The 17,716-nt window shown below is 40.9% G+C and overlaps 1 protein-coding gene across 12 annotated transcripts in view; it reads right to left on the bottom strand.

The window, feature by feature from the left end:
* The window catches only part of FOXP1 (forkhead box P1), a 387,257-nt gene that overhangs the window by 257,029 nt on the left and 112,512 nt on the right, over window positions 1–17,716 (bottom strand). The window contains exon 1 of one of the 12 annotated variants that reach the window (XM_030501110.1): window positions 14,097–15,050. The exons of the other annotated variants lie outside the window; for them this stretch is intronic. The gene's annotated coding sequence lies outside the window, so the exon portion shown is untranslated. Of the gene's footprint in view, window positions 1–14,096; window positions 15,051–17,716 lie in introns of those variants that run through there. 12 annotated transcript variants of the gene reach the window in all.

Below are 17,716 nucleotides of genomic sequence, written 5' to 3'. Positions count from 1 at the left end.
ACTTGCGTTTTAAGCGTTATTGCTAATCTGCAATACAGAGTGTGTTTCCCTAGCAAAGTCATTAAAACGTGCACGGGTCAGGATGCTGAGGCTGCATTCATGATTCTTTATAGTTACAATATTAGTAAAGTATTTACTAAATTGACTACCACCTACTTTAAGTTAAATTTGCTGACAGATAAACTGAGCATAACCTCTGGCATTTTCAGACGTTTTCTTATGAATAGATATATTTTGCATGTTTTTGCATGCTAGGCCCTTTCCAAAATGCTGATTTGATCTCCGATATCAAGGCTTACTCACCCCCTTGAAGGTACAAAAGAAAAGTAGCAGTAGCTCGCATGTGGGTGAATGAGCCTTGAATATATAGAAAGCACAAAACTTACTCTTCTTGGTTTAATTTAGATTCAAAAGCTGTAAAAGAGCCCTAAAAATTCTGTACTATTTCTGCATTGGTTGAAAAACTCAGCTGAGGAGAGACTTAAAAAGGGGGAGATATAAAAAGAATATTATTTGCATAGTCATAAATCATTATAAAACAATTATTCTGTAGCAAAAAAGCACTCGTTTCACAAGGGCAATCCAGCTTCAAGAGAGTGCACTATCTGTTAGCATCCTATTCTCAAAACAGACATCTCTGGACAGATTTGTTACAGTTTTGTAGATGCTAATGTGTAAACAGATTGTAAAATTATTTTTGGGCCTATAATAGGATTTAATGTGTTTAAGAGGTAGTCTTATACCTCTTTAACAAAGAGGCTTACAATATGGCAAGAATGTATCACAAAAAATATAATGCTTTTAAACAGATAAATCCTCTTGGCAAAGGCTGTAATCTTTCAAACTTAATTGGTGAACTCATTAACGAACAACTGCCACTACAAGAAGAAAGACTATTGTCAGCGACTTATCGGGCAATGAGATAACAAACTTAATTATATTGTTTTCAGTGGATTTACATTTGCTTCCTTTAGGACACTAGATTTTCTAAACATCATTTCCTCGGCTGTATACATTTTTTTTCCCCCCATGAGAGAAAAGCAAACCTATCTACAACAAGTAAGAGGGGGGGAAAACCCCCACAAAACACCAAATAACCAAACCCAAAAGCATCCCATCTTTGAACTAAGCACCACACAGTCCTAAAACTTCTGTCTTTATTATCTACTTGTAAAAAGTTATAAGCCTGTAAAGTAGTTAATTTATGGGCCATGTTAATCATTTGTTCCCATTTGATCTGAGGTTTAGCAAACACGGTTTCCTGGGATGTAGGAGGATAATTTGCAGGTCCAGCTTGGCTCCGGAGGGGGCACGAACTAATTTGACACCGTAACATGACATTGATGGCAGGCACACACTAATGACCGAACTGCTAGATGCTCCTGTCAGCCTGTCGCTGCAGTGAAAGGCGAGTTCCTTCTTATTGCCAAAAAAGTGCAGAGTGGTCCTACTAATTATTCAGACATGCACTATAATGAGAATCTTAGTGCTCCCTTCCAACATACGAACCGCTCACTAAACCTCCCATTTGTCTGATACGGTGGCTGATTAGAATTTGTTTCTTGAATAGTAAAACCCCAGCTTAAAATAAAGCAGAAAGGATAAACAGCCTTTTATTCTGCATAAAACTCAGAAAGTGGCCATTTTGGTTTCAGGCTGGTTTTTTTGTCATTAATTTACACCAGAAGAATAGAAAATTGGATTAATTTTTAATAGTACTTCTCAAACAACATATACATCTTCATGGAGTTTTACTGTCTGGAGCAGTCAGCACATAAATTCTGTGGACAAACACTGGCTCCCAAGGTATTGTCTTTCTCTTTGGAGAAATTACATTTTCTAGAACAGAAACCTGTACAAGACGCATCACAGGTTGGAATAAAGTGTCTGCTTTTCCTAGATTATACTGTCAGAACAGATTCCTTGATATGAACTTTGAAAGTTCATAAAGCCTTTACGTGTTGCTGACTGACTTGGACATAAAAACAGGGGAAAGAGAGTAAAAAAAAAGTTGAAAGGTGTTTTCCAGAATTGACATTTATTCCTCACTTTAGATCCTGATCCAGCACAGACTGTGGAGTGTACTTCAGCTTCATCTCTACAGCATATTTACAATTCTGTATTTTACAAAAGCCTTTGCAGCAGTGCAGAATTGCAACGCACAAAGAGGCCAACGGACCTACCGGCGTCTGTTAAACATACAGACCGAAGATACGTTACTACGCTGTAAAAGAGCCTGAGTTACTAAGGATAACACTTGGCTCTTTCTGAAAAGCAAACCCTTCTAAGAGCATTTCAAGTGGGCCACCCAAAGCCTAGCACACACTACTGAGTCATTTAGAAAAACGTTATAAACTCAAAAGTGTTATACACAAAGGTGAAGGAGACACGCGCTCCAGTACCACCCCAGGACAGTTTGAAAGCCATTACCGGTTAATAGCTCTCTAGTGGGCTACAGGAATTCAATCAGTGGTCTCCCCTCGTCTGCTGTATCTGCACTGGAAAAGCCACAGCTATATTAGGAACATATTGGCAACCCACAGCCAGGGGATCCCACCCTATCCGCATGGGGCAGGGGCTCTACCTCCTCCTGCTGCCTTCGCCCTCCTGGCTGCTCAGCGTGCTTATTGCTGACACAGACAGATAACTATCTCTGTTTAGGAGGGGTTTCATTTACATGGAGCCTGATGTCGACAGTTCTCACATTGTTACGGTTCATCACCCCTTTTTCATGGGGAGGAAACAGCAAAGAGGCTACTGTGCGGCACCAAGAGAGCAGCAGCAGCTCGTGCCCATCACGGTCCAAGTGTCCCGTCCACCCGGCACTGCGGTCCCTTCACAAAGCGCTGCAGATCCCCCAGCAGCACGTGCTACCTTTAGTAACCATGACGCAGCAGAGCACTTGGCCCCAGATATTCCCAAAATTAATGTTCAAATAACTTCTACCAACTGCAGCACCACAAATCTGTCAGAGTGGCACAACTTCCGAGATGAAAGCGAAAGCGCATGTTTGCAGAGCCAAACCGATGTAACGTAAATACAGGGTACACGCCGTTACATGTCGTTTTGCAGTGCAACATGCGAAGGGCACATGAATCATTAGTGAGAGAACAACCCTGGCACCCACCCCAGAAATACCTCAGTCAGCACCCAGCAGGAAAGAAAAGATCAAAAAAAGAGATCCCAGAATCACAAATGGAGGCTCAGCTCCCACAGAAAGATACACTTAACAGCGTTCATCTCTTTGGAAAATAGAGGTACTGTATCCAAGATACGGCACCGTTAACACTTTCCACATGGCTGGGGATGGATTGGTGAGTGGCCTTCTCTTAAACAACAGCATCTCTATGTGCCAGCTGTTGGAAAAATGAAGACATGATGCCTTTTGCACTCTATTCCCATAAACCCTCAATATGAATTCGGAGCAGAAGAGAGTCACCAAGTTTATTTCAAACCAGATTATTCCATGTTCAGCCATGTTGTGTGGACACGCTGCAGTAGCCTCCTCGCCCAGCATGCCGGAGTGTGAAGAGCGATCCTTTTATATCCACAGCATGACTTGGCCAACTTTAAAACGCAACAACTAAAAACTCCAACGTCCTTCTGTCAGTTTAACTGCTAATTTGCAATGGATTCGGTTACACTTCCCGTTTAAGGCAAGTTCTCCCTGAGCGCTGGCTTAGAAATCTTGGGCAAGAGGAAGCAGCAACCACTAGAGAATGGAAAAAAAATATGTATATAGAAAAAAAAAAAAAAAATCTCACCCACAATTTCAGAAAAGGAGGCAGGAGCCTCCTCTGCCCCGCCGGGTCTGCAGCTGGAGGATGGCAGCAGCCCGACAATCTCAATGGGTCCCATTGCAGATGGCAGGGGTCCAGCCCAAGGTTAGAGAGAAGCTGGGGTGAGGGTGCCAGGCCATCACTGGGAATAAATCCCCTCCTACCATCTCTCTCTGCCTCTGAAGATGACTCAGAGGTAGGTGAGGCACGAAGGATGCCGTTCTCTGCAAGAGCATGAACAGAAAACAGACTCACCCTCTGTCAGGACAAGAGGCGGCTCTCGGGATGGATTCGGATCACAAACATCCCTAATCCTGGTCCTCTGGCAAGGTTCCCACATGAGACTGCTGGATCACCACAACGTGGTCTCCTGGGCCGTGGGCAGGGGCTCCATGGCCAGCTCACCCCACTAACCTGCCTTGAAGGCTCTCCTTAGGTCTCGAAGAAGGCAAAGTGAGGAGGTTCCCAAGCATTATAACTTATCTGCAAAGTGAGCTGGTAACTGAACTTTATGAAACACGTGGGAACAGACTGAGACTTGCTTTAGGACTGGTGAAGTTGTATAGGTTGGTAAAAGCAATGTCAGGACCGTAATTAATCATGATGAAAGTAAACACATGGGTTGGGAATGGCCCTATCAGTCCCCACTGGTTACACCCTCTCCTTGTCTCTCTACTCACCCACAGCTCCACTTCAAAGCAGCCTTTCCCCCACCTTCCTCACCTCCCTTCTCTGCTATGGCAAGAGAAGACAAGGACTCGCATCACTCAGCTACTGGTCCCTGTGGGTACCTCCATGGTACATACTCTCTGCACATTAAACTAGCTTCACAAATTTATTTCAGAGTTTTATCAAAAATGCCATTTAGCTAACTATCAGATAAGAAAGAATGACCAATATTTACTATTTTTCTTCCTGTAGGTACTATGGTTGATGAGTTCCATGGAAGAAGTGCTCCTTCCGATGTGGCGAAGACTGGCCAAAATTCTATGTGTGAATTGACTCAAAGGACTAGCTTCAGGCTAGGCACAAATTGCTAGGTGAAAGTAATGGTTTCACTGCACTGACCCAAATAATCAGCAATCCCTGAGAACCCTCTGCTTGTCCTTCCAGGCACTGACTGCCGGATCACAGCCCAGTGAAGGAGACGAAGTACAATTCCAAGACAGCCACTAGGTAAAGGAGCAGGAAGATTTGCTTTATCCTGAAGCAAGCTATGAAGAAAGGAACTGGTGATTCCCATGAAATCTGACCAAGATACCCTGGAGAAAAGGTGTGTGTATGAAGTGTGTAAGAGGAAGAGACATCGGCAAAAGAATCATCTTCATGCCTCTTCAGGAGGCATCACCTCCATTTGCCACCTATTTTCATCCTCTGTCACCACTGAACAAGAGACACCAAACACATTTAAAGTAAGAGTCCAAATATCAGTATATGAGAGGATTTCCTCTCACCAACCCCTTCTGCTTTTTAGCCTTCCCAGAGGCACCTAGTGACCAGCCCCAGGACAAACACTGCACTGGGGGCATGGAAGAGCCTTTGCCACAACCCAGAGCAGACGCTGGCTGAGGTTAGCGAGGCTCCTGCCTTCACATACAGAAGTGTTTTATTCTAGAAGAGAAAGACAGGTTTGTGGTGATGTTGCCCTTGGGCTTCTGGGAATTTGTTTGTTTGGTTTTTAAAAATAATTTAGCAAGTTATGCTGCCATGTAACATATGAAGGTGATTTGATGTGGTAATTACCTATTACGTTTGACAAGGTAATTAATGTAGCAAAATACTGCTGTACAGTGTGCAAGTTTAGTTTGCTATCATTTTAACGTGTCTGCTTAGCAAACCGTTCTAGTTATAATAAAAAGAAATAGATGAAACATCTTGACCGTGAATATTCCATCACCTAGAATCTTTGTTCCTGCCCAAAAAACAGGACAAGAGAACTCTAAAAACTAACAAAAGAAAATTAGCAGCATCTTCCAGGAACAATACAGAACTTCGGAGAGATCTTTTACACTTCAGGTAGAAACACTTGAGACTTTGATGTCAATGTTTGCTTATAGCTCAATAAAATATCCTTGAAAACTCTTTTCTTTTCAGAAATTCCCCTCCAACGTGTCAAGTATATCAAGCTGGAATGAAGGGTTGCACTGCTCTTGGGAAATGGAAACAGCAGCATCACTGAGAAGATGCTTGAGAATTCTCAATCACTTTAAATGACCTGATGACTGTCTCTAGATAAAGGCATCTGAGCATGCAGATGTAAAGGAGAAGTCAGACCCATGTGCAAAGCTAAATACCAACAGGAACAAAGCAAATGTTGTAACTATTATTAGCATTGAATAGCAAAAACCACTCCTGAATACAGAACGCATTCAGACCATGCACTTGGGCCTATGGAAAATAAAAAAACATTCTTGACTGAAGTGCCCAAAACCAAACTAGAAACCTTCAGCAGTTATACCAAGCCTTTCCTGAATATTCAAGAAGCAGGATCAATACCTGCTTCCACCAGCTTGGGTATCTATTACTGCTGTTTTCACTTTAGAATGTCCAAAACAGTTTATGGCTTGAAATAATCGCAAATACAATGTAAATCTGTTTGCACTGACAAGTGAAGAATAAGGAAACAACATAAACACCCACATGACAAACCCAACTGATTTAGAAGCAAAGATATCCCATGTGTAATACCATATTTAAGAATTCCCTATCACTATTCTTATGGACTGTATCCTCAGTAATATTTTAACAAGAAAATCCAGGCACTATTCTGAAATCATCTTCCTTGCCAGAGGAACCCTTGCAAATGCAGCAAGGATCTGCTGGCTGAAGGGATATTGAAGTAGCTCTGCCTCTGCACTAGAGTTATTTCCACCACAGTAACCCATACACACACCTGGGAAACTCTTAAATCCTCACAAAAAATGAATACTTGATCAATGATTACCATCGAGTATCAAAGTAAAACAAATCTATTCCCTCCCTTAATTCAAAGAAATGTAGAAAAGTATTTTCAGAGGAAGGCGGCCCCCAAAGAAACTCTTAGGAGAACGTTAACCTGTATCTTCTTAACCAGATGCAACCCACTTATAATAGTGCTTGTTCCTCCACTGCAGAGGACAAGGCTCACATTGGGACATACATGCTTGTGAGAGGTTGGACTAAAAATAATCCACAAGGATGTTTTGCTGGTCCGTCACACAGAAGGGTGCTTGTTTAGAGTACCCTTGGATGTCGCAGTGGGGCATCAGCAGGGCTCATTACTCAGTTCTCAGGACACGGACAGACCTCCCTGTCCAGCAAACCGGGGAAAAAAATATAGAATAGGGAAAGAAAAAGAGTGTTTTCTGTGAGGGACACACATCTGAATGATGTGACAGGCTAGAAAGTTTTGGCTCTTGGTTAAGCAGAGCAGCTGCCAACCTCCCACTTGGACAGGGAAAGCCATCCAGGTGGAACAGTGCTGGATACAGCAGCACAATGAGGGGCTGGGATCAGATGAGCTGAAAGAGCCTTCCCAGCTGATGCTCCTATCACAAGAGAAAGAAACCTCTGATAACTATAGGACACCTGTAAAACAACCACTCTGGTGTACCTGAGCTCCCCACAGCTCCCCTACACAAACATGCTCATCGCTGACAGTAATCATAAGCCCAAGCTGCTGAAGATAAAGTCAATACCTACTTCTGGTCCAGATGCACTTGCTCTGCTGGTGCAAGAGCCTCAAGAACAACCATGAGCTCATTGGATGGTGGGCCCAACATGGCTTGAAGAGGCAAGCTGAAAACGCTTCTATCTTAGCAAGACTTAGAAAAACTTAATTAAAACACATTCGTGTAAGAGTGAGGAAGAGAAGAATACAGCAGCTGTAACGTTATCTAAAAGTTCATATTCACCTACAGAAATCTAAAAGTTAACACTATTTTCTCATTATATGAAATACTGAACCCTTTTAATCCTCTCTGTCACAAACCCTGTCTTGTCCACACAAGGAAGCATTATGACCATTCACACTCCCTCCTTAAATATTTTTACGATTGCTTTAGACAAAAACCACCCAAACAAAACATCACCACACTTGAATTTATCGCCAACAATTTAAGGGTCATGCAGGAAAATCCGAGGCAACAACCAAGAAGTTCACAGAGCTCCTCAACACTTTGTATTTTACAGAAAGAGCCTCTCTTATAATGAATGGAGATGAAAACAAAAGTCATTCCTCACATTTTCTTCAGAAAGGTAAAAATGCTTCAATCATATAATTAAGTTACACATGGAGAAATTATTTGGGCTTTTTTTCAGTACTTTAACTATTCACCAAGTATAGCATTGTTTTACTGTATGAAATGTTTGATATACAGGAAAGCTTATTCTTTCAGAAATGTAGTTTCAACCTCCGCTCAATTATATTCTTTCTAGCAGTGGCTAAGACAGCTTTGCTAAATCACTGCAAATGCTGTTTTCAGGCAGCGAAAAAATCCAGTCTTGCACTTCTCCCCTTTGCTCCCCTCCTGAGCCTTAACTATGTTGTTTTCTTACAATTAATTATTTAGGTGGTTCCAGTAACAATGTATTATTACTGCTGTACAGTCACTCAGACATGAGCTGAGCGGTGATACAATTTATCCCTGTTTCATTTCGCCTCGGACTTGTACTGCCTGAGAAAAGAAATTCTCCTTCGACTTAAAACTTGCTCAAACTTAGCGATTCAGCACTTCAGTGTTATTTTTCTAGGACGTAACTAGCAATAAAAGATTGCCATAAATACGTTCTCCCTATATTCGTGCGCTGCGTAAATAGACTTTAATGGTGGTAATTGAAATTTGAATAGGATGCCAACACCTCAGGCAGACTGACGCGACATTTAATTTATACAATTAACCATGAGGGTGGGGAAGCACTAAACAAACAATGTTTGTTAGTTGTATGTTCTACATGAGACCTACTTTCTCAGTTTATCTATCCTGGGTTGGGTTCGGCAGGGCAACATCTCACGAAACAGAGAATGAGCCCCTGGTAGGATCTGGCACCAGGGCAATGGAGACGCTTGCCAAGAGCAGACACCCGCCCCACGGAGGCTCCAGGACCCTGAACTCCCAGACGGAGCTCAGGATGAGGAATCGTCCCTTCAGAGATTCACAGGGTGAACCCAAGAGCAAAAAGCCATTTTAAATTGTGTGGGTTCGATCACCAGCTCACCAAGTGCAAGGTGGTGCTTCGGTTCCCTCCATCCAGTGAGCTCCAGACTGGACCCCATGCAACTGGATGTTTCTAAAGACTCAAAAGGTACATTCCTGCCAACACAAATCACAGAATTAAATGTGGAAGAAGCCAGGTATGTAACAAGTCACCTACACATAAAATATAACTTAACTGGAAGCAATCGCAGTACTGTAAGAGTATTTTTTTCTGCTCCAATACAAACCAGCAAAGTACAAAGTCAGGCCCTGACATACCAGAGCAGAGAGAGACACATTACACCCTGATGTTTTAAAGCTGAGCAGATTGAGGACCTCTCATCCCACTGGGAACATCCCCTCTTCTGATGAGCTATTTCTTGTAATCTGTTCAGTTAACAAATCATGTTTCTGTCTGCACACTGATTCAAAGCATATCAAAGTATCTCTACCCATATGATGAATGCAGAACACATCTTTTATTGAATAGCGCCCAAGAAGAGTGCATGTAATTATGTGAACCACAACTATTGCTAAAAGAAATGGACAAAAAAAAAAGGAGAAAAAAAGTTAGTTTTCAACATTGTCACAAGTGAAATTCCACCCTTCATATACGAGTGTAGAAAATGTAGTCAAAGTATGGCAGAGGCACACGTGCACGCTAGTGCAAATGCACATATTAGCAATATGGGGTATTTTTAATGCATATCAAGTTCACTCAGAGAGGAGTTTTTCTTTTTCTGAATCCACACTATATGGCCCATCAGCATCGTATCAGTTTTTAATATGACCAGGATTACGAATCAGGTATCTCCCTCGGTAGTACTGTGACTCTGGAAAAAGCAGGTGCTATTTCCAAGTACGCATATGGGCAACCATTACAGTATGAAATATGCACATGGTGATGGGCAAGGTGGAACGGGAGGTGAATACAGTAACACCAAGACAAAACATGAGCAGAGCTAACAAAACCCAGTTCGTGCCACAAATGAAATGAACAAAAATCTCAGTTTGCCTTGTATGGCACCATCGAGCAAACTAGTCTTTAGACATGAAGAATGAAAACAGGCAGGTCTCATCAATGCCAAAAGCAATACTTGCATGACCTTTCCAGGAGACAAGGATTTCAGTGCAGGACTCTGACTCTTGCAGGTCAAGATACAACCTGCAGGTTTGAAGAGACGCTGTGGCTGCACTATCTTCCAGCGTGACTTATGGTTTATGGCAACTTTCACGGACGTTAAAATTCATCTCCCTTAGAAACCCAGTCCCACCAAATCCCAACATTCAACAGCAAGCACTCTCATGGCGAGAAGTACCCTCCGCCTCACCGAAAGCATCCTTCTTGAGGGGCACACATCACCCATTGCTCTGCCATGGGCCTGAGAACCACACTCACAACAAAGTGAACAACAGTTTCCAGTCATTTGAAGGACCCTTGCTCATTCTCCAAAGCGTGCTTCCCCCTCCTTATTCAGAAACTTAACAATGCAGCTGATCTCAAGGAATAGGCCTCATCGCTGGGATTTGTCAGCAGGCAATAATAAACTCAAATAAATTAAACAATGAAAATGAAACGTATCAACTTTACCCATTATTTTACTACAAAGCACCTTCAATCCACTTTTTTAATTCTATCTCCAGTTGTGCCTTAAATACATATATCCAAAGCACATTCTTTTGTTTTTTCCTCAGGATTATTTCTGTCTTTGCATCTTTCCTAGAAAATCAAGTCTCCTCTTGTTTAATCCTTATCAAATAAATACATTCAGATTTATTAACAATAACTACACTCTAATCCTGTTTGGATAATTTATCAATGTTTCTAGGTTTCAAAACCATAAAAAGGTATCATCTTATTTTTCACTATTAGCATCATATTTAGAAGTCATTTTATATTTGATTTTAAAAGCCAATTGACTTGCTTACTTAAAACAAGCTTGAGATCTTTTTTCCTTTCTCTTTCTTTGCTGTAAACTACAGTAACCGTATCTGTAGGCTACCATTGCTTTACTAGTTTAAAACATGAAGATAACAAAAGAGTGTTTTAAACTCAAACAGGACTGTGCTTGAGTTTCAGCCACTTTCTTCAGCTACAACAGAGTTAAAAAGCTCACTGTGAACACAGCGCAATCAGGGCCTCTACCAAACTTGAGAGAAGTAGCACTTAAGTTTATTAAACTGGAAGGTAACTGTTGACACATACTTGCTTTCAAGGGGTCCTTGGCAAGAAAGTGGCAGCAGTTACAACAAATTAACAGCATACAATAAAAACGCCATAAACATGCAGCATACATAATAAATCCAATCTAGTCTACAAGTTGCACAGATAAAAATGACAAACGGCTACTGTCTCTGAAAATAAAAAATATACATTTCTCAAATGCTGCTGTTCATCACTACAGCATGTTTTTTGCCCCTAAATCTAAAATACAAATTAAGTGATTTTAATATGAACGGCATTGTACATTAAATATATTTACTTTCTCACTTCCCCCTCTCCCTCCCCTCGTTTCTAGCTTGCGACACCAGGGAAGCTCCTTCAGCAAAACCTCCTTTGGGCTGATTTGCCTTTCAAAGACATGTGCTGTACGCTCAGTGTTTATACAGATGTTAGCGGCGTGATGTTCAGCAAAACACAACGAGTATCCCTGAACTGACAGAACACAAATACCACAGTACTTATGGCGACTGTTGCTCCATAATTTATTGGCTGACTGCATTAATTTCCTGCATCTGATCTGTTTCTAATTCTAGCTGCTGAGTTTGGGATCTGAAATTTGTAGCCAATACGAGGCATTTTAAAGTTTCGGCAACGTACACTGAATTTCAGCTTGGAAGAAAAGAGGCCACCCCTAAAGGGAGCAAAGGGAGGTGAATCCAGGTCCATTCAGCATCTGGATTTCTTTATTGCCAGATTTAAAAGCACCTCTTGCAAGCGCGTAGCGACTTGGCAAGGTGCAGCTTCGAAGCCTCTGCCTGCTGTACCCACATCAATATTCCAAAAGGAGCTGCCACAGTGGGAAGACTTGCACAGGAGAGGGAAGATTAATAAGCTCACATGCAAGAATAATTTAAAATAAATAAATATATAAAGTGCTTCAACTGCACAAACTCCTCCTTGTTAATCAAAGGCGGGAAACAAAGGACTTCCTTAAATATCACCTATATGGTAAGTGTAATAACATAAGTAAATTATAACAATTAAAAGTCATTAAAGAGAGCAATTAAGAATAACTGTTTAGATAACAATGACTTTCTTGAAATCCTCGTAACAGAGGTTCTACTTTTTAATCACTCCTCTGCAGTAACTCGCATAACTTCACAATAATTGCAGATTTTTAATTCTTATACACCAAAAGAGCATAAAAGCAAAACCCATAAATTAAATGCTCGCTCCAGCTGTTAAATGCTGGCATTTTGTCTTAAAAAAAAAAAAGTTCAAAATCTGTTTCCTTAAACCAAGGAAATGTGGAAAAAGGCCATCCTGCCAGTGGAAACATTCAACAGCAGAAAGCTCACGCTGCGGTTTCTTGCCGAGGCAGCAAACTTCTCTAAAAGGGAAGTTACTGCCAACTCAAATACTGTTTGCTTTCACACCCAAGAACAAACTGTGTGCATGGTGAAGGCTTCCTGAGGGCTCAATGCAGCTGGAGCATGCTGAATAAAGGTAACTAATGTCAAAGCTACTGTAAACTTGTTCTCATTTTTCTATCAGCAAGTTATCATCAATGGAAACAAAACTATTATGCTGCCATCCTTCCTTTAAAAAAAGAGAGCGCGAGAGAGAAATGAACTTTTGTTTTTATTTACCCTTCTTTTCATGCTCTGGTTTACATTTAGGGTATTTTCTTGTTACTGTTTCCAAGTGGACAAGCCTGGAGGCTTGTTTGCAAAACTTTCCCCTGCCCTTTGAGAGGACAGGTCAAGCTCAACTTCGTAAGCACAACAAAGATGAATTTCCAGGGCTGAACACAATATGCAACAAGGTTCCTCTCCCTGAGCAGGAAACGCAAAGGGAGGGTTTCACTGCAACTTGACAAATTAGAGCCAGAAAGCAGTGCCAAAGCAAACATAATTACTGGGAGGGCTCAGCTCTAACAACGATGACAGTTAGACGGGTGTCCTACCACGGCTGGGGATGGTCACACTACTGTTACGCAAGATGGGTGTGCAGCTACTCGCACGAGTACTTGTGTGGAGCTGGGGAACAACTGCTTCTTTGGGGTAGGTGCAGGTAGCAGCATCCCCATCTGGTCTGCTTGCTGCACGCACTATTAAAGTGGTATCATTTTCAAAAACATGTATATGAGGGATTTCTTCCTCCTTGAGAGTAAGCCTGAAAGTTAAAAGCCTGAACTATTGCATTTACAGAAAAGGGATTTTTCCCTTTGCTCATAAAAGAAACCTGAGAAAGTGTGGCTATTGTGACAGCGTAAGATAATAGCAGTTTCATCAACGATTCCCCTTTGAAATCAATAGTTATATTATTTTGAAATACAATGAGGGAAGGAATTAAGATTCTTGTAACATCTAAGAAAAAACTAAACATTATCAAATCCTGCCTTCCCTCTTCTAGCCAGCTGGCATACCCAGAATCAAACACAGTTAATCATTTAAAGGAAGAATCCTTTTCAAAGTAGAAAATCACACCGTTTATTCCAGAACTCCTACTCAATACTATTTTTTTCTGTGTACTAGTGCCTAACACAACACACTGAAATGGCATAAGGCATAAATGCATCTTTATGAAAGAAACCATGAGCTTGAGCGAACGGACGAGTCTACTCAGGAGTCAACTCTTGTGCTTCAGCTGAGCTCAAGAGGGGGCTGATGCAGACTTAGCACCACCCTGACCTGACCCACCTCAGTGCACACACACATAGCTGTGCCAAGTTAGCAGTCACCTGCCTTCCTGTAATTTTGCCACCAAAAAAAGGGTAAAAAAAAAAAAGTTATACACACAACATCAGCTTTTTCTTTCTGTGCGCGAGGGACTAATGCTTAATCTTTCCTTTCGAAGAAGGGAAGATAAAAATTTATCAGCTCTTCTCTGATAACAAAGCTACAAAATAACGATGCTTCTTGCCAGGCCCCTGCAATGATTGATGCTGCATCGTCTCCCTCCTCTATCCCTCCCTACCTTGTCTGATCGCTGGTGGAAAACCAGGCAGCCACGGGCACACCAGCGGATCTCACACCTTCTGAGGCCGCAATCCTCCAGCGCCAGGCTGCTGCCAATGTCCTTGCAACCGATGGTAAACAGGCCACAAGGTTCAAGTTAACTGCAGAGCGTTACTACACTGAACATCTGGTCATGAATGAACGGATTGCCCACTAACTCTCAGCATTGGGCAGCTGATGAAAAATTCAACATTTTCCTTCTTGGCACAGTTGTTTTGGAGAATTCTCTAGAGCTTCCTGAATTATATTAAGAAAATTTCACTGCAGCAATCTATATCTGTGAGAACAGCTGGTGTTGAAAGGGATCTGCTGCACTTGGTGTGCTGAGGGACCTCCTGTTGGATCATGCTACTCTTACTACATTTGTCCTTGAAAACTTAGCTCTGCCGCGAGGTCCTACAGGCAGGACTGCGAAACACAGGGCAAAAAAAAAACTGTTATATTAGGAAGGGCGGCTGGGTGAGAGGAAAAAGCTCTCCAGGTCAGCCAAAGACACTCAGCATCTCCACTTGCTCACAAGGCTTGGCTAAGCCAGGACAGGCTCTATTCTCTTAGACGCAATGTTATGATTTCTCACCGCTTTCTTCCCTCTCCCAGTATTGTTCAGTTCAGTAACAGAAATCTCCATTCTGATAAACTCTGGGTCAAACAGCTGAAATGCCTCAATACATTGTACAACAAAGATTTCCCCTCCTGCAAAGTCCCCCGTTGAAGTGTAGCGTGCCGGTTGCGCAATAAAACCAGCTCTACGCCATGCACTGAACCCATCTAAAACTAAAGCTTGAGAAATCAAGCAAAAAATGAGAGGGGGTGGGGAAATAAATTCAAGCTAGAGCTCAAAAAAAAAAAAAAAAGAAAAAAAAAGAGAAAACTGTGTTCATTTCAGGACAAAAAAATTTGACTTTTAAATCTTAAAATATTTTAAAGAAATTAACTTCTTGATAGTGTGATAGTATAATAATAAAACATGTATATCTTTTTTCTTAAGGAAGTGGTAAACTTAAGTCATGCTAAATTTAGGCTATTATCTATGCAGCATAAATTTCACTTCTGTGTATAAATGCTAACTTGCATATTTCTCCATGGTAACTAAACTATGATTAAAACAACAGTGAAACCAGCCTTTAAAGCCACCTGTTTAACTAGGAACAACCTAATTTACAAAAATACTTAAACTTAGAAATTTCATGGGAATCTAGATCACGTTTTTCCCAGTAGAAAGCTCACTTTTCCATGATCACATAATTGTAATATACTTGGCTTTGGTTGGTAATCGTTCTTTTTTCTTCCCCCCCCACCTTTTTTTTAACCCAGTGTAATTTTTTCATGCATTGTTCAGCCTAACACAAGTGGTATTTAAGATTATAAAGAAAAAAGTCTCTAATAACCCTTTCCAAAAAGGAAGTTATTTTGCTCCTTTGAAGGGATTAATTTACCTAGAAAGTATCTTCATGTTTTACAAAAGGAACAAATGAAAGAAATGAGAAAATCCCAAACTGAAATTCCCATTAGATATGGTAAGACACCTTCAAAACTCATTTTTCTGTTGCGATATTCTTGTAATTTACTAATGAAGAAATGGACTGTTTTTATGGGTCAAATTAAAGAAATAATTATAATACGACCCAGAATAGTAAAAGTGTAGGTACAAGCAATATTTTCTTATTTAATTATAAAGCATAAAAATAGATTTGAATATGAATCATTTTTAACCATAGAATTAAATTTAGTACTTAAATACTGAAAACCCCTTGAAGTAGAAATATAATCATAATAGGTTTGGTTTGGTGTGAAATACATGACTCATATTCATGACACATATCTAAAAATGCCTCGTATTAAAACTTTATTAGAATAAAAAAATTGATCACCATTTCTGTCTACCGGTTTTCACATGATGTAATACCTAAGGCCAAATCTCCGGCTTTTAAGTAATGATGAGTGAAGTAGTTTGACAGTAACACCTCATAAAATGTTCAGAGTCCATTTCATTTACGCTTGCCCATCCAATGTCATATACAAATGTACAACGGATGCTAATTAGATAACAAGGGTATTAACATAATGCCTACAAAAATCGACATTAAAACTTATCCCTGCTATTAACAGCCCTGAAAGGATGACAGAGTAGAGCTCCCAAGTCATAACCAACAAGGTGAGTGTGTTCCCAAGGAGGAGACCCATGGTGCCTGGGCAAATAAAGCCCCAGGTCCACAGAGATTTATGAGCAGGCTGAGCTTTACACCTGGACATAATCTCATAGAGCTCAACAGTACAACTATTGCACAAAACTAAAGCAAGCACAAAGGTGAGAATTCCTAGGTAGCAGCAAGCTAGCTCTAGGAATGAGACTCTAACAGCCAGGTATGGTTTGGACTGACAGCAATTGTCAACCCAGCTCAAGCATTTTCTCCTATCTATTGTTCTCTCACCAGTTTTGCACCTGTTAATTCAGCTGAAGACTTAAAGACAAACCTATGTGTTCTACAGGATCAATACTCTTTAAACAATATACATATTTCAGAACTCAATGTAAAATTCACCAGATTCTCATTTGTTGCAGATGCCATCCAAGATCACAAGAACTGAAGCGCATTCAACCGAGAAAGGCAAAATTACTTTGTTCTCACCCCAAGTTTTTTGTTTTCTAGATCTGTCAAAGTTTTGTCAAATGAACAGTTTCATTGCCTTTATGCAACCAGACTGTCTCCTCTTTACCTCACTGCAGAGGTCTTTCCATGAGACAACCAAAGAAAAAAGAACACACTTTTAAAACTAAGAAAGTAAAATCAGAAGTACCAAGCAAGTCATTTTAGGTGAAATGGCAGGAACCACAAGTAACTCAGTGTTTTAAAAATGATGACATTTCAAACTTTGTCTCCAGAACAGTGCACTGCTCACAGCCAGATCATTGAACATCAATGGCCATGAGTCCTTCAGGAGAGGAACTTGGTTCTACAGAGTAAGAGAAACATCTGTAAGACGGGATCATAGAATCACAGAATCGTTAGGGTGGGGATACACTGGTGGAGATGGGACAGGAGGACCAGAGCAGATGATGAATACTGCACTCGAGGAGAAGCCTTCTCCAACCCCTCCTATCAATGGGAAGCTACATAAGCAACCAGAGAAACCATGGCATCCATAAACTTCTCAGTGTCTCCTTATGCACAAGTCAAATTTTTTGGGAAGGCGGGTGAACTGATGAATTAACAGTGCTGGTCACAAATAACTGTCCTGGTTATATTCATCTCAAGCCCACTGGGAGCCTACGCTAACACTGGACGTTTTAGAGCTCCGATCTGTTGCTACAGTTCTCAGAAATCAATCACTTGGAAAGCTGATGTAGTCCTGTTACACTAATTAAACTTTGTTTTGCATCAGAGTCCTGCATTTGCAGTGTGTGTACAGTATGTAAATTATACAAATTACAAGAAAAGTTGATTAGCGTAATTCAAATCTCAGCGCAGTTACTAAAATTAACAATGAATACAAATTACACAGAATCACTTCAGTGCGGCTGAGAAGCTCTACACACAAAGCATGGTACCAAATTCACGGAACTGAACACCAAAATAA

Source organism: Strigops habroptila, chromosome 11 (genome assembly GCF_004027225.2).
Source record: "Strigops habroptila isolate Jane chromosome 11, bStrHab1.2.pri, whole genome shotgun sequence".
In the NCBI taxonomy this organism is placed as follows: Eukaryota; Metazoa; Chordata; class Aves; order Psittaciformes; family Psittacidae; genus Strigops; species Strigops habroptila.
This window is presented reverse-complemented; position numbering and strand designations above follow the sequence as displayed.